We start from the raw sequence: 19,041 nt of genomic DNA on the forward strand, positions 1-19,041 counted from the left end.
CGAAAGCGGTTTCAATAGCGGCTCCCTGATGCCCGCAATTTATATACAGTCGCCTATACTTACCCAACGATTTAATTGCGAGAAAAAGTATTGAAATATGTTTTTATCCTCCCATCTCGTAGGCTATTTATTCCCTTTAGGGTTTCTGTAGTACACTTAATTTCCTTTCCGAACACGGAACTGGGATGCGGCGGATTGCGGGAGAGGGGGTGGTGGTGGGAGGGTGGAGGAATCACGATGTCAGCTGAACATCGTGATGTCTGTCAGCCATCGGCGATGGACGATGCATCGTCTATCGGCCCAACCCTAACAGTGATAAAGGCTATGTCGATTATCATTGCATTCTAAATATATTTTCCTTATTAAAAATACCCAAGATTGCTTGAAGAACACAGATAAACCATATATTTTGTGCAATCGTATGTTTATTGTCTTCAAGTTTCATTAGTTAAAATTTCTCTATCTCCGTTGTGCTTTTTATTCAGAGTTAACTAGATACCTTTGTCCATATTAGGGATTTCATGGAGCGTGGTCAGTAGTATTACTTCTGCTATGCATATGTGGAGTTTCTGCACAAGGGCGCCCTCCGGCTTCCAGTATGAATTAAACAGTCATTACCTTACGTGTGTGTACTCAGTAATGCTCACAGCACCCTATTTTGGGTAAAAATAGGAAAGAGAATACTTTTCTCTAAAGAAACAGGATTCCCTAAATTATCGTTATTGATATCATCATCACAATAAATACCAGAAATATCGTGATATATTTTTAAGCCCATATCGCTCAGTGATGTCAAAAGCTGGAAGACTATTCACTGCTGGATACCTTACATTTTTCAATTCATGAGTAAAATAAAGTCTGTGTTAAACATAAAATGATGATACTTTGACATTTTGTATATACCGAAAAAGCAAATTTTGAAGCCGTTCTGTTCATTTTTTAAAAACGTATGTTTCTAATAAGTAACTAGATAAGAATGTTTGGGGTGTGAGTGTGCGCGGTTTACGTTGTAGAACAAAATGTTCAAGTATCGTCAAGTTATGTTTACCACAGGCTTTATTTTACTCATGAATTAAAAAAAAAAAACCCCACAGGAAAATCTCATGGAAACCAGCAGTCAATTAGTCTTCCGGTTTTTGACGTCATGACTGCAGCGCTCTATGCCAGTACAAACATGGATATACAAAAACCCCTTTAAAAAAATGGCACTAAACAAAAACGCAGTTTCAGTGTGAACTAGGGCTGCATGATTATGACAAAAATCATAATTGTTAGTTATTCCCTTGATATTGTAATTGCGATTATTAATTACGATCATCATAATTTACATTGATTGATGTTTATACCATTGTTTGAAGCAACCGCATGCCATATTATTAGATGAAAATGAACAAGCTGAAAACACTAACTGAAAAACCTTTATTGCTTTTCTATAGCAGTGTTTCCCAACCTTTTTTTAGTCGCGGCACCCTTTGGAAATTTTAACAAACTTGTGGCACCCTACAAAATTAATTTTGTCACAATATTTGAATTTCTAACTTCGATATGATAATTTGAAAAGTATAGATATTCGGTACAACACACTCTCAGAAATAAAGGTACAACAGCTGTTACTGGGGCGGTACCTTTTCAAAAGGTACATATTTGTACATAAACGGCCCATTTTGGTACCTTAAAGGATGTATTGGTACTTAAAGTGAACATATTAGAACCTAATAGGTACAAAAGGGTACCTTTTGAAAAGGTACCGCCCCAGTAACAGCTGTTGTACCTTTATTTCTGAGAGTGCAGGGAAGAACTGCAGAATATAATGTCATACAGATATTTTTAATATTATTAAAAAAAATTTGTCCATCAATGGTGGCAATCAGTAGGCTAATTTCTAATGAAGAGACCAATTTATATGACAGATTTTAATGTAGGCTTTTATACATATGTAAACATTATTTAATTACCATTATAACTAGCTATCTCACAAATTTTTGCTCACTCAGTGTTTTTTTATTTTACAGTGGGGTAATTGTGTTGCAGTAGCACGAGATAGCTTGATTTCAAACTTTGAATTGAATAAAAAATGACAAGTAAGCAGTCAGTAATAAAATAAGAACAAATAAAGAAATTATTAATGATAGCACAAATAAAAAATAACGACAGGCCTTCGAATTAAATAAATTGCTTTTTAGTTTTTCAGGTAGGTCTAACAGTAGGGTTAAGATATTTAACCTTTTTTTATTTTTTTTTACCAATTATCCAAAGAATTTTTAGTCCTAGAAAGCTATTATTATCAGAACACGCGAGCATAGCATAGCGGTTAGCAGATCAGTGAATGAGAGGGCAGCGTTACCAGAGTTGCCCATATACCACACCTTGTTACAACACAGTAGGGCTCTATTGCAGACAAACAATACTGTACTACATCGATGTTTCCTGTCAGCTCGATTTCTGAGTGGACTTTGCTGTTCCGATGAGCATGAACGGTATACGAGTGGAGCGATTGAGCGAAGCGCACACGCATAGAGCGGGATAATACGCAGAGCGTCACACCACGTGAAAGTGAAACCTGAGCAGTGAACTAATTTTCGGCAGCCGAAATTTCAGTGCATCTCTAATTATTGGTGACATCAGAAATTGATATTATATAGTAGATGCTTTTTTGAACATTTTAGCAATTTAAAAATATTAAAAAAGGATTTTTTACACGGCACCCCTGCTCTCGACAGACAGCACCCCAGTTGGGAAACACTGTTCTATAATATTAAGCCTCAAATGTGAACTATGCATTGGATTGGTTTCTTCTTTAAATAAAAAAGACAAAATATGCATGGTATTATAATGCTATACTAAAATTATAACAACGGTAAAACCCTTAAGATAACATGTAGAAAGAAAAGAACACCTCTTAAGCACACAGAATAACAAGTGGATTTTGAACAATTAATTGCCGCTTTGTATGATTACGTAATTGTGGCATCCGTAATTGTAATTGCGATTAGAAATTTGATTAATTGTGCAGCCCTACTGTGAACGAAAGGCAAAATGTAGAGAAAACATGCATTTTCAGATTTATCCCAATAGACATAGCCACAGTCATTTCAGCCCAAAACTGCTAAAAGTGGCAATCTGTTGTTATGTTACAGCATTTATATAAACAAATGGTTGTTAACTAAATCTACAGGAGTTGTGTTACTCATAATTAGGCCTGTCACAATAACAACTTTTTATTGTGCGATATATTGCCCCAGAAATAATTGTGATAAGCGATATTATTGTCATTTTAAAGACCATTTTATGCCACTAAATATACAGTATAATCATAATGTAACAGCATAATAATGCAAGAAGGCCAACACACTTCCAAATGACAACAAACTTTACATTTTTAAGAATATTTAGATCATGGAAATTAAGTATCAAAATATTAGATACCTTAAAAAACTTGAATAAATAGTAAATAAACATTTCTAACCAAAAGTGCAAAGTAACAAGTAGAAAAAAAAGAGAAATGCACAAAATAACTTTTATGGAGATTTTTCCATCTACAGATTTTTCCCTGTCCTTCTTTTCTCTGTAAATGAAGGGTGCACACTATTGCTGAAAAACACAATCACTACTTAGCAGTCAGATGTCCGCATGCACAAAGGCACAGATCCCTAAACAAGGCCATATCTGCAGATGAAACTTTTGTAGAAGCATTTTTTAAATTTGAACTAGGACCTCATGACTACACCACGTTATGTACGAGAAGCTGCAAAAGGCTCAGGTGCAAGTGGAATGTAAAAAACACGGTGATATATATATTGCGATATATTGAGTCACCAAAAATTATTGAGGTCATGTACATATATTGTGCGATAAGTCGATATATTGATTATTGCGACAGGCCTACTCATAATGAATGAGTACTTCATGCGTTTCTATATATGTCTGTGTTTGCCCAAATCACTATCAGCCTAGTTTTTTTTCTTTGTCTCTATGGCGCTCAAGGTGTGGCACCATCGTAAGTGTGGCAGCACATAGTTATGTTGCCAACTTAACAGACATGTCACACTATAGCAGAAAGACAAACACATAGTTGCAAGGGAAAACAGGGAGGTGAGGGCACAACAAACCTGACAAGCACATAAATCACACCACTGGAATATATATACATGCTCTCTTCCTCTTTCACATATCCATGCAGACTCGCACAGGATCAACAATCTGCACGAGATGAATGAGGGGCCAGACGGAGGCCAGTGAAACACGATCCACTGTTACAGTGCTGTTGCTGTAATGCAAAATGGCTTTTTGGGGAGACGCAGGGGTCACGGTCCGACCCTGGGGACATTTCCACTGCACCTGTGCCGCTTTTTACATAAGCTGCCACTCTGTACAGTCACTGACACTTCATACACTTATGGCACACAGTACCACACGTGCATTTAATATACCAAAGCATTCTTGGTAAGCCTTTCTGGGAAAAGAGGGGTATGTGCATTTATGTCGACTGCATGTACACTGCACAAGGAATTATGAAATTAACCGAATGTATACTGCGCAAGGAAATATGAAGTGAACAAGTAAAATTAGGTCATCTGTTGGCAGGCTTACAGAGCTGTTTGATACTGATATTCTGACACCATCTGTGTGCAATGCAGTCAAGAAATATGATATTATTCTCTGTACATCAGGCATATGTTCTGATCATGCCATCTGAAAGGCTTTTCTAGCCAAAGGGGATAAAAGAAAGGAGAACAGTGATTTGAGCCCTCAGATGTGACTCACAGCAAATGACCGATTTATCATGGATGCATGTCATCCAAACTGTTAACAGCAAATGTTTAACATTAGTCACACTAATAACACATGGCTTGATAGATCAGTAATACATAACTTAGATTTTATTATACAGGTTTATGATGTGATGTGGGGGGAACTGTGAAAATGATATATTCTGGTAAATATGTATTATGTTTTTGAAAGAAGAAAGAAAAATTATTTGAAATAAGAATCTTCTGTAACACTATAAATGTCTTTACTGTCACCTGATCAATTTAATATGCCCTTGCGGAAACTTGTTGTGTAACTCACCCACACTAAAGTGGTAACTAAGGTCTAGTATTAGCAGTTTCAACAACCTCAAACCGTGAAAAGGGTGTCCAAATGGCCCCGTTCCATGGGCCCAGTTTTGTTGCTATCATCCATCACACAGTCTGTTCACACTTCTTACATCTGGAAAATCTTTAGGAACCATTCATGCCAAATACTTCACCTCACAAAACTGTTTCTTCAAGCAAGCTGCCAAACTACTACATCCTGTCTGGATTCCCCAGTCCCTCTTACCTCCAGCAGTTTAATATGAAATACAGCAAAACGAGACTTTACACTTACAACGGTCTCACATCTAAGGATGTAACCAGACACACAAGCCACTCATGACATGCACTCTTAAAGAGGCAGTGCTCTTCAAAAGATCGTAGGCTGAAAACACTGCCATAATATGTTATTGTCCCTTTAAATTATTATTATATGATAATCTATAGATCTTTTAAAGGGGTCATATGATGCGATTTCAAGTTTTCCGTTCTCTTTGGAGTGTTACAAGCTGATTGTGAATAGATAAGATCCCTGAAGTTGCAAAGACTAAAGTCTCAAAACCAAAGAGATATTCTTTATCAAAGTTAAGACTCTGCCACGCCCCCCTAAAACGGCTCGTTCTAACACGCCCCCACATATCTACCTCACTATCTGGAAATATTTGCATAATGCCGCCCAAATGTTCACGCAAAGAAAGAAGGGGTGGTTTCAGTAACCGCAGTTAGTGTTGAAGCAGCCATGTCAGGGAGACGCTGTGTGTTTCTAGGCAAAAGCAAAAGCACTTTAGATGCATTTAGGAATCTTTAAGATTACTTACAACAGAACAGCAATGCATTTTATGGACGACCGTTTCATGAACCTAGGAGAGGAGGTCATTCTGACTTTGCTATGACAATCTGGCACTTCTGAATCAGCTACTGTTTTGTTATTAGTTTAAGTATTTGCTATTGACTGTTCAAATGCGGAGTTTTGCGCATCGTGTGTGTGTGTGTGCGAGCGAGCGAGCGAGCGAGCGAGAGAGAGAGAGAGAGAGCGCGAGAGAGCGAAAGAGACACATCACAGTGGAGTCAGCTGTCTTAACCATGGCTTGTGTACTGCAAACACATATTCATCACTGTGTCTGTCATGAGACTCAGTAATAATGTGCAGTATTTAAAAAATAATGTGTTTTTTGAACATTAAAGCATGTCAACATATTCTGTTACACCACATACACAAAATAATGATCTTTAAAAAAGCATCATATGACCCCTTTAAAAAACTGGCACAAATCTCCAATATTATAAGAAATAACATTGTGCATCCCCACCTACAGCCCATATTTGGGGTCATTTTTAATCATCAGTGTTTCATACTGGATTTCATATTGTAGGCCTGAGAATATAGCACTTTAAATGTCTCTTTCTCTCTCTCGTTCTTGTTTTTTATTGGTTGCTTATTTATACAGGGCTCAGGGGAATGTGAGAAGTATACTTTAATATTGGCTCATTATGCCCACAAGTCCAAACATATGTAAATAATCCAACTGCAAGACAATAAATTCATTATGTAGCTGCAAATACACACAAATGCATTCGCACATGGCATATATTAGTAACATGATTAATTAGCAGACACGAGGGGAAGCAAATAATGAAGATCAATGTAAAACAACTGATGTGTAAGAAACAAAGCAGCACAAACTTCTGCGGTTTTGCATGTGCTATTTGAATATTTTTGCAGAACTCAAAATTCTCTCTGCAACCACTTCCTTCCTCCAGTGGCACAGTCAAACTGGCTTCTGCTGTACTAACACTGATGCCAACTGTCAACAAGTGAGTGCTACAATATTAGATCAAACAAACATAAGATCTCCAAGAAAAGTTACATAAATCTTACACGAAAAGAAGGTTGTGAAATTAAATCGGAAACCTTTTAACAGAGAACTGACTACCATAATCCCACATCCTTCATTTTAGATCTACTGTATGAAGAGAACTGAAGTTTCAGGAAAACCTCAGGATGTTTTTCTGTTGCAGAGATTACATCTAGAAAAGAAAGTCAGCCATTCTTCATTATTAAATGTCTGAGACATATAAGAAATCCTTGATTGGAACATATTTATTCATGTTTAAAATTTAGATATCAACTTAGAATTGTGATTTTGTCCTGAATATCAGGGTGCTGCTGTTACTTCATTGTACTTTACCACTAGTGTAGTGATATCCCATAAGTGCTTTATCCCATAAAACACTGCGGCCTCACGTCTTTGATGTTTCATAGTAGCCTAATAACATCTCATGACTGATAGATTAGAGTTTACGGTGCACTTATCTCCACCACGTTAACAACTACCTTCATCATGTTTTCATAAACTTCCTCCAGGAATGCCATCACGTCTTATTTGCATGCATTTTTTGACCTTGAAGCTGTTGAACATGTTGGGCTGCTTACTGTACTTAGGTTCTTCTGTTCTAAAATGTTATAAAATGTGAAGATGATATCCCAGTGTAATTTTTTTATATATATTTCTACATAAAATCACTTTGTTTGTTAAATAAAGCAAAATTGACTTTTTGGCCTAATGTTTTTTTTGTGGGATTGACTTTTTGGGAACATTTTGAATTACAGTACACTACAGTACCACAGAAAATTATATTTGTATTCAGTAAGAATGCATTAAATTGATCAAAAGTGACAGTGAAGACATTTACAATGGTACAAACACATTTCTATTTCAAATAAATGCTGTTCTTTTGAACTATGCATCAAAAAATCGTGAAAAAAGTATCACCGTTTCCACAAAATAAATAAATAAAGCAACACAAAATTTAGCTTTGCTATCACAGGAATAAATTACATTTTCATATATGTTGAAATGGAACACAGTTATCTTAAATGTTAATAATCTTTCACAACAGTACGGTTTTTCTGTATTTCTGATAAAATAAATACAGCTTTGGTGAGCAGAAGAGACTCAGAAACCTTTTTAAAAATCTTACCGACCCCAAACTTTTGAACAGTATAGTGTGTTTTCATATAACAATAAATTCTCATTAAATCATACAATTATATACGCCACAAGTCAAATTATGTCTACAACAGACCCTTCTTTGTAGTGACCACAAGCGTGTTAAAATAATCATTAAGATTTGCTGAGATAATTACTGATGATAGCTGTTCATTAAGTCTCGTCTCGAGGTCGGAGCTCTGTGGATTAGGAGGAGAAACTCGGTGGATATTAGTGTCCATGGGACCATATTCATCTTTCATTGACTTCATTTAAAAAGTCTAATTAGCAGTAACACTGGTGTCCTGTTGTTTGGTACACCATTAATTGCTCAGCAGTGATTGATAGGTCTTATTTATTCAGTACAGAAATATGTATGGATATGCATAATATCATTTACAATCATTTACAATGATGGATCCTATAAAGGATCTGGGAGAAAATGTGTCTATCACATAGAAACCAATTACAGCTTCACTCACAGATATCAACTAATCCATGCAATAATTGCAGAAGCTCATTTTCTAGCTAATAGTGTGAAAACTGCAAACTGAAAAGAAGAGAATAATAGATTAAAAGGACTAAACAGCAAATCAAATGCAGCTCCATCCATACTTTTCAAAGGCAAAAGTCTCAGCATAGCACACTGGCTTTTCAATGAGCAGAAATTAAAATGTTCCAAAGTATAAATTCTCAACCTTTTGTAATTCAAATTATAAATATGTGTTCAAATATGTGCACAAAATGAAGTGAAAATAAAGTGCATGTTATTTTCTTGGGGGGGGGGGTGTAGTGGGTCTCATGTGAAGATAAGTTGGGAAGCGCTGATCTACTGAATAGAGAACATCTAAGAAGATACAATATCTGTCTGAGCACGCAATACAGTAGGCCTAAAATTAAATGTGAGACTGCAATCTAATGATTAGGCTAAGATAACAGAGCAACACTGAGGTAGCCTAACACTTAAGTGAAATTTGTCAAGACAATATGTCTTCACTAACAGAAGACAGGATAAAACCTGGAAATTCCAACAGCAACTTTTTTACAGTCAAACTTGACAACATGAGAAGTGACTTTAATAACGTCACTCACAGGAAAAATCAAGGAGTCTTCCTAGATGCCACACTGTGCATTCTCTGATTGTAAAAACCACTGAAGACTTTCCGAAGAAATGGGATAACCTTTCACAGGTGAGAATGTGTTTATTTGTGTTTTAATATGCATTAATTCAATATTACAGGTTTTTATATATCCTAACTGGTTACACTTTACTTGAAGGGGTGTGCATAAGACTGACATGACACCTTCATAATCATGACATGACACCTACATAATCAAGACATGACACATGTCATGAATATGAAGGTTTTTTATGCATGTTTATGACAACTGTCATTAAGTGTCATTCGCTCAGTTATGCAATTTTTAATGCAAAGATGACATTGTTTGAGATGTCTTTGTTATGGGCTATTGTCATATTTGCATTAAAAAGTAGGGTTAGGTTAGGGTTAGGTCAAATAATGTCATATTTGCATTAAAAATGACATAACTGAGCGAATGACACTTAATGACAGTTGTCATAAACATGCATAAAACCTCCTTCATATTCATGACATGTGTCATGTCATGATTATGAAGGTGTCATGTCAGTCTTATGCACACCCCTTCAAATAAAGTGTTACCTACTAACTTTTTAGTGTTGTGTCAGCACCTTCAAATTGTTGTATTGAGTTAATTTAGCATAGTCACCTGCTGAAGTCTATATATAGATATAAATATGCATACTGTACATGCGCATAACTCCAGATGCAGACACACAGTTAATTTGCTCTTGAGTGCTCATGGACCGGCTTTGACCCAATAGAAACAGCAGCTTTTGAGGCATCTATGTATATCCCTGAGAGAGATGCATCTCTGTTCCTGACAACCTCTGTATTATTGATTATTATTTCAGGCATTTAAAAAAAAAATCCATTGACTTCAGGACAGTGGAACCAGAAGGGCTAAAATGTTAACTCGTTTCCGTTTTTGAGGTTTTAGCATACAAAAATTTAATCTTATCCAGTCATTTAAAAAAATGAATGAATGTATATAGGCTATTTTTATAAAAAATAAAAAAACTTCCAACATGCAGACAATTCTATTCAAAAACCTGGCTTATAAATGAATGGAAGATTCTAAAAATATCTTCTTTTAAATACAAAACATGAAGTCTATAGCATATGAAATTGTGCATAACTTCACTTTATTAGGATACTTGTTGTGATTATTTTTTTCCAGACCACTACAACACCTGACAGTTTCAGGTATTATCTGTCTCTGTTGTTGTAATCTACATGCTTCAGGCACATAAAGGAATGACTGCTGAGCTATAAACGATCACGAAGCTAAATCCGTTCACTCAGAAACCCGCTCCAGAAAGAGCACTAAAAATAAAGCACTGTAAATAGAACACAAACAGGGCACCATTCTGCATCGTAAGCGCCAACGACTGTTTAAAACACGGCACAGAAACGCTGCACATGGACGAATAACTCCTCTGTACATTCTGTTCAGACAGAACAAGAGCGAGAAGCAGCAGTTCCCTCATATGACCGGCCGTCTGACGTCAACATCAACATATAATGAATGCAGTTCGGGACGCCAGCGCTGTTATGCAACTGAACTATTTCACTTCCCCGAAAAGCGCACAGTGGCGATTCACCCCCAAATACAGGACACGACGTGTTGGGTCGCATCGGCCCTAGAGACTCACTGAAGTGCGCTTCCATGTTCGTAAATAGCGTCCTCGCTGTCTGAAGCTGAAACCTGAGGAAGATTGGAGCTGGCGGACTATTTATCGCATATGTTCCACAGTCTAGGTTCTTTAAGGACGCGTGTTCCCATCGTGCTCTGAATTATTTAGCCCCTCACAACAAAGATCAGCTCGTGTGCTCTTATTCAATCCTGTTGCATCCGCTGAGGCTGCCACGATTATGAAATTGTGGCTGATGATTCAATTGTCACTGATCATTTCGATTGGTGGTTTAATTAGGTCACTTTTAGTCTACCATTCACATACACAAGAAGAAGTCATTTATTCACATTGCACTGGAAATCCCACAATTAAATGTGATTTCCTGCAACGCTTTATAAACCAATATTCCACAGGGTAGAATGATTAATAATCAATTTGAATATTAAAATAATAACAAATGTTTTAAATAGCCTATTTCTCTTTTGGGTCCACTTTAGTCCACTTTGCATTTAGACTGATTATTATAGCAATATCATATAAATTGTTATTATTGTTACTACTATTATTTGTTGTGAATATTATGCAATAGTAATATATTTTTAAAATATAAATGCTTAGCTTTCACTGCCCGACCTACAACAGTTACAAATATTGTGAACAAATCAACCACACTCTAAAAAATGCTGGGTTGTTTCAACCCAAATTTGGGTCAAATATGGACTAACCCAACTTTTGGGTTAAAACTTTAATTAAAAAATGTAACCCAACAGCTAGGTTAGTCCATATTTGACCCAATGTTGGGTTGAAACAACCCAGCATTTTTTAGAGTGTGTATATGTTTCATTTTTCATGTTTTGACTTTGTAATCAAAATGTCACGACTGGACCTTCAAGTCAAGTCAAGTCAAGTCTGCTTTATTGTCAATTCTTCCACGTGTACAGCACATACACACAGAGAATTGAAATTGCGTTACTCTCAGACCCTTGGGTTGTTCAGCTTTTGATGCTTCTGTTGCTTGTGCTACCAAAAATCAATAACTCTCATTACAAGGGAATAATATCTGGACACCTCTTCAGTGTGAACAGGCCTTGAGTGTGGAACTGCAGAACTTCTTTACGTATGTTAGAGTTTGGTCGCATAATGCACTACTGCACCGGAAAAAGAAACAATAATATTTCAATAATATACTACAAATAATATTTCATATTTAATTTCTCTTCAATTCACTTATAATTCCCTCTATTGTATGGCAATGAATGAATACAACTGGAATCACAATTAGATCAACAACAGGCAACTATGTAATAACTGCAACTGAGCTGTTGAAACTTAGCAACAATATCCTGCTAATTAGTCTTTTGTAATTTAGAGTTTATTTGACATTGTGACAACATCTGTAGATTTATAACTGCTGTAGATGTAAATCTTTGCACATTAAACTGACAGTTTTCTTCAAAGGGGCCTATAAATTTAAGACTTATAAATGATGAACCTGTATCAAGGTGAAATGATTGATTGATCCCTTGCCACCCACGAATGAAACCAACCTACATGTACTAATAACATTAGTAAACCAAAGGACAAGTCATTCAACATGCACCTTAAGTACACTGCTCTGTGGAATACTTGATTCTGACTGGTCAATCGCTGAAGGGTCAAATATTTCTGGAAAATGAGTTTCCCACACAGTTGTTCCTTCTCTACAAGTAACTTAATAAAACCAATCAAATCAATATTTATCAAGATACAGACAGACAGACAAGACAGACAGACAGACAGACAGACAGACAGAAGAAACCAAAAGGAAAACCACTGTTAAGCCCCATTCACAATGACAGCAATACAATAACTGGAGGTCACAGGTGGTTTCCTACTGTTGGTTTCATACTCTGCCCAATCTGTATCAGGGAAGATCCCACATTTGCAAAAAGTTAATATCTGTTCAGCTTTTGATGCTTCTGTTGCTTGTGCTACCAAAAATCAATAACTCTCATTACAAGGGAATAATATCTGGACACCTCTTCAGTGTGAACAGGCCTTGAGTGTGGAACTGCAGAACTTCTTTACGTATGTTAGAGTTTGGTCGCATAATGCACTACTGCACCGGAAAAAGAAACAATAATATTTCAATAATATACTACAAATAATATTTCATATTTAATTTCTCTTCAATTCACTTATAATTCCCTCTATTGTATGGCAATGAATGAATACAACTGGAATCACAATTAGATCAACAACAGGCAACTATGTAATAACTGCAACTGAGCTGTTGAAATTAGCAACAATATCCTGCTAATTAGTCTTTTGTAATTTAGAGTTTATTTGACATTGTGACAACATCTGTAGATTTATAACTGCTGTAGATGTAAATCTTTGCACATTAAACTGACAGTTTTCTTCAAAGGGGCCTATAAATTTAAGACTTATAAATGATGAACCTGTATCAAGGTGAAATGATTGATTGATCCCTTGCCACCCACGAATGAAACCAACCTACATGTACTAATAACATTAGTAAACCAAAGGACAAGTCATTCAACATGCACCTTAAGTACACTGCTCTGTGGAATACTTGATTCTGACTGGTCAATCGCTGAAGGGTCAAATATTTCTGGAAAATGAGTTTCCCACACAGTTGTTCCTTCTCTACAAGTAACTTAATAAAACCAATCAAATCAATATTTATCAAGATACAGACAGACAGACAAGACAGACAGACAGACAGACAGACAGACAGATAGATAGATAGATAGATAGATAGATAGATAGATAGATAGATAGATAGATTGATTGGTCACTGCAGGGTAAAAATTAGTTTTCCAGGGCAAGATTGTATAATTGCCCCCTCATGTTTCCCACACAGTTGTTCTGTAATTAAATAAAACCAATCCAATCAATATTTCACGTCCATGTATATAAATATGCTATATATGTATACATATATATATATATATATATCTATATATATATATATATATATATATATATCCTTTAGGGTGATACAAACTCAAAACTCTTACTGAAAACCCTAACTGTATATATCTCTTTACAAATGACCTAGTAATTGTTTCTACATGACAGTAGGGTGGTGAACAACTCGCTCTCCAGTGCCAGTCATCTCGAATGCAATTAACAGTCCATTTTACAATGGTTATGCACTCTTTACACGAGCCACAAGAGCGGGAACTAAGTGAACTAGTCTTTAGCTGTGTTTGCTAACCCAGAACTTGGTAATAGCCCTCATTGGTGACCTCGTATGCCGCGTGCAAAGTGCAGAGCCTCAAACCATGCGCAGCGGCGCGACGACGCCGCAGATGTTTTACAGCTCTGCACCTTTGCGCGCACCATAAGTGGACACCTCTGAAGTGAGAAGCTCAACGCGACAGCTGACCGCAGGACAATTACTCACCCACTTCCTTAGGAAGAAAGACGAACTGCTTCCAAAAACCGAGATGGTCCACTGAAGTGCCACCAGTCTTCTTAACGAGCGGTCTTCGTCGCGAATCGCCTTTCGGCGGGTTGCGATACCCTTTCAAACCGCTAAGAACTAGTTAAAAGAATAGCCTGTATTTGGAATATATGCACTTAAAGGCAGTTAATACATATTTGGTTTGTCTGTGTGTGTGAAAACGACCAGGTTTCGGCTGCCACAACAGGAAAATACACGAGCTTTACTATAATCGCTCCACCCCCTTTACGGTAAGGACGAGCTGATGGTATAGAAGTATGTGATTATATCAAATGCTGCTCTCTACAGGTTCACAGCAACTTTAACCCTGTGTGAGATGGATGCCCCTGTGTGTGTGAAAGCACTTCCTGAGACATCTATACATCTCCTCCTTGAATTGTTGTGATCTTGCAGTATGCTAATTCAAGCCCCCTTTTACTGTAGGAAATGCAATATAATGAGATTATTTAGCCTATTACATAGAAGGCTTACATTTCCCTCTTTGGTGATTAAAAGATAATCATTCAAATTGAACATATGTAGCCTATTGTGCAGGTCTCAGACATTGTTTAAAAAAATAAATTATATATATATATATATATATATATAGATATATATATATATATAAGTGGTTATTCAAAAATACATTGAAATTGCAATTTGTACATTTTACTTCTATATGATGATCATATACAATGAATTCTATATGATGAACATATTTTCAATTGTAAAATTAGTTTTTCATATTTTTATGGATCTTAAATTCAAAAAAGTATTAAAATCACTCTCAGTCGCTGCTTATTGGTCAATACTGAAATAATGAAATATGAATAATGAAAGATTATGCCAACTTTCTTCTTTTTTCTTTAAAAATAATTAAATATATTCAGTCCAATCAATGTCAGAGTGGTGTAATCAACATGTCTAAAGCCGTTTTGTTATCATGTGACAAAAAAAAACAGATATTACATTGCTTTATATGATATCAAATATTAGATACTTTCTATGAAATGGCACTTTTTGTTCAGGTCAAATTGAGCAATTTTGAGATTATGACTAAAATTGAATGATATTTGTACGAAGCATTTTTTACTTGACAAATATATTTGAAAACATTTTTGATAAAGATTAATATGTGTGCAAGTTAAGTGTTGTAGAACTTTTATTTGAACATTAACTCACACGTTTTTAAACGGAATCATAACTAACATGAATACAAAGATTATATTTTTAGAAATATGGCACAAATCTAATTTACTTCTAGTTTTAAAATATTTCTCAGTTGTTATCATCTCAAACAACACTTTTTTGAACCATAAATAAATGATGTCTAGTAATGATTAGACAGCGGACAGGGAGTATTAAATTCAGTATATGATATGATCTTTCTCAGTATAAACATTTTAATGGCGTTAGTCCAGCAGTCATCAGTGAAACACACACACACACACAAATGATGCATCTTTTCATTTACCTCCATACCCTGGGGCTTGCGTGTCAGTCAACGAGTCATTAATAAATACACACACTGACAAAAACACCAAGGGTGTGTGGTTAATTGTTTTCAGTCTCACTAGGGTTTTCACTGGGGCTCTAAAATAGTATCATCTCTATCTGAATCAGACAAGCAGAGAGATGGTTGAGATGGAGGCCAACTGCTCAAATAGAGAGACTACTACTCAAAGGAGGTGTAAATGTGTTTGTCTCACACCTTTATACACATTCAATCACACAGTTCTGTCAGTTTTAAACTGAGCAGGCCTTCTGTATTAGCACAGTGCTGATGTAGTGTGAAGAGTTCAAAAAGTCTGAGCTTATCGTTCATGCTACATTTAAATGTGTGTGGACAATTACAATTAATGTGGCTCTTATTTTTGCCCAAAAAATAATAAATTCAAAAATACATCATAAATGCAGTTCATATTAAAATTCTGAATTAAAACTATTTTTTTTTCAAGTTAAACAAATTGGTGTAACTAGAGTAAAAAAAAAGCCTTTATATATAATGCATTATAAGTCATTTTAATGCATGAATTATGCCTTGTAATGCAGCTTATAATGCATTGTATGATGTAATGAATAATTGTATCCCCAGATATAATACATTATAATTCTTATTTATTTATTGTTACACCTTTTGAAAGTATAAAACACATGATAAACAAAACTTCAGATATTATAATGCATTTTAACATTGGTCACAATTATCTATAAAAAGATAGAATGCATACAAATGTACATTAATACATTATACATAAAGCCTTTAAGTAAAGGCTTATATATCGTAATGTCTTGTTGGCATAACCAAAAGGTCTATAGTTCAAAAAATGGCTGTTTATACTACTTTAGGAGTAGCAGTATTTTCTTAAAACATTTTAAATATTTTCATACTTCAAACATTTTTGTACAACAAATAAAAGTATGTGGTGCACTGAAAAAAATGGTAACCATTTTACTGAGAAACTGCTAGTAAGTAACACATTGAATGAAATGGAACATTTTGAAGTAGAAATACTATTTGATATTTATTTATTTTGTAAAATGTACTCCATTTTGTATTATTTACAACTTTGAAAAATCCTTTTTTTACAGTGCAGCCAACATGCAGGAGGTCATTTTGTTGTCAAGAAAATGATACAGCAGAGAGAAGTATCACTGCAGGCTGTTACACAGTGCTGAGACAGTTGTATATGGACAATGTAGCATTTTAATTTCATTAAATGTATTATGAATGATAATCAATAGCAGAATAAGCAACACATCTGTCTCACTCCTTCACTCTAAATTGCTACATAATTAGTCGTGCTTTTATGAGTAGCAGTCGCAGTGCCACTGTATGGATTTTTTTAAAACCCATAGCTTTAATGAATCTTTGGGGACATCGTCTTTCACGGCTGATTTACTCGCCATCAACTCTCTGGTTGACCATTCTCTTCTCTGTCAGTCTCTCTTTTAAGAATCCCAGCTCACTGTGTGCCAGTGTAGAGGAACGGCACAGAGTTCTTAGTGAATTGGGCTGTGGGGTATTGGTTTGTACATTAATTCACAGCGAGAACAGGACTGCTGCTGAGCAGTGCTTTCTTTCAATCAGAACGTATTTTCCCTGCTGCTTTTGAAATTGCAGTATCTTACTCCATTATGCTGAAAAGTCTTCAGTATACAGACTCTTCACTTTAAGATATTTATCTCATTGCAGTCATATTACTAAGAAAACCTAATTGGGTCAGTGATACATAATTTTATAGATGATTGCTCTTCATTTGAAGGTGAATCTGATGTCAATCAGTCAATCTGAACTTTATCATATCATATGAAGTAACGCTGCACTTCAAGTGCTTAATGCCTAGTATATGATGATGACTCATTATTATGAATGATTCAAATGTCTAGGTTTGTATTAGTCATGTGTCTCATTTTGAACCACTATAAATGAAGGCTGAGATGTTGCACAACATGTCTTCATTCATTTCTAAGTGTTTATGAATTGAAATAGCACATAATGTGAAAGCATTTATCAGGGAGCTGTAATGTGTGTCTGAAATACTCTGTATTGAGTAGATGCGCTCAGCTGTCTAAAGTTTACAGTACACAGGTTCACCACACACCGTTTTATGCTTGGTCACCTGTTCAGCGAAACATGATGCAGAAATAAGGGAACATGATATTTATGAATAATATTGCCGTCAAGCCTCATTAGTAGACAAAACCCAAACAAGGCTTAATAAATATCATTATCATTAACCTAAACTGTTATTTACTACATTGGACCCCAAAGTTTAGTCAAGTCTTTAATAAATCTGCAAAAGTAGTAAATAATCAACTTTATTTTGCAGTTTTCTGTGAATACGTGAGACTTCATTCAGATTCATTAGCTGCTACACGCTCAGAAAAAAAGATACAAAACTGTCACTGGGCTGGTACCCTTTCAAAAGGTGCTAATTATGTACACTTTCCTCCGGTTTCAAAGACGAGGCTTAAGGCTAGTCCCAGACTAAAATGCATGTTTGAGCTGTCTCAACTGAAAGTATCTTGTTCTGACATATCTTAAAATATGTCAGTGCCATTGTGCTATCTAAAGATGCAAACCTGTAATGTTTTTTTTCTAAGGCATTTTTATAAATGCTGCTTAAATACCTTAATTTAACTAAGGCCTGGTCCTGGCTTAAGCTAAGCCCCGTCTGTGAAACCGGGCCTAATATGTACCATTTAGGGGTAAATAAGTTACAAAAATGTACCTTTTTGCTTTTGTATCTTATAGGCTACTGCTAGCTTTGTACTTTTTTTTTTTACCTGAGAGTGTTTCTGAGGTAAATAACTAAGAATAACAGAGTGCAGTAAACAGCAAAATATGATCTCATAATAAATGATATGATATTAAATGAAATAATATTTTAACAAATAGCATGGTAACCTGCAGTTTGCAATATCAAGCAGTATAAAGGACTATTTTTGTACAGATCGAATAACTGGAACCGGCCACCGGAAACCTCACACATCTAAGTTACAAAATGGATGCACCCATTCTTACATTAAAAATAAGCTGGATAGATTTATCTAGTTTAATATCTGACTGCACAGATAAACATAAGGTGAGCAACCAGAAATACAATGAAGTTCACGAATCTGATCTGATCTGCTGGTGAACTGGGTGCTGAAGACAACATTCCCCATGTTTCTCAGTGCCTCCCACCAGCAAGGAAATAAAGACTGAAGTAGAACATGTGGGGATTATGCAGAAGAAGAGGAGTGGAGTGCGGATCAGAGAGATGGGGAGGTCTCTGTCATAAT

The 19,041-nt window shown here is 35.6% G+C and overlaps 1 protein-coding gene across 3 annotated transcripts in view; it reads right to left on the minus strand.

Moving 5' to 3' along the window:
* The window catches only part of thraa (thyroid hormone receptor alpha a), a 42,949-nt gene extending 28,479 nt beyond the window's left edge, over nucleotides 1-14,470 (minus strand). The window contains exon 1 of one of the 3 annotated variants that reach the window (XM_016293354.1): nucleotides 14,215-14,470. The gene's annotated coding sequence lies outside the window, so the exon portion shown is untranslated. The remainder of the gene's footprint in view (nucleotides 1-14,214) is intronic. The other 2 variants (XM_016293351.1, XM_016293350.1) reach the window with 2 other exon arrangements.
* Nucleotides 14,471-19,041: the final 4,571 nt, after the last annotated feature.

Source organism: Sinocyclocheilus grahami, unplaced genomic scaffold (genome assembly GCF_001515645.1).
Source record: "Sinocyclocheilus grahami isolate Dianchi unplaced genomic scaffold, SAMN03320097.WGS_v1.1 scaffold302.1, whole genome shotgun sequence".
Lineage (NCBI taxonomy): Eukaryota > Metazoa > Chordata > Actinopteri > Cypriniformes > Cyprinidae > Sinocyclocheilus > Sinocyclocheilus grahami.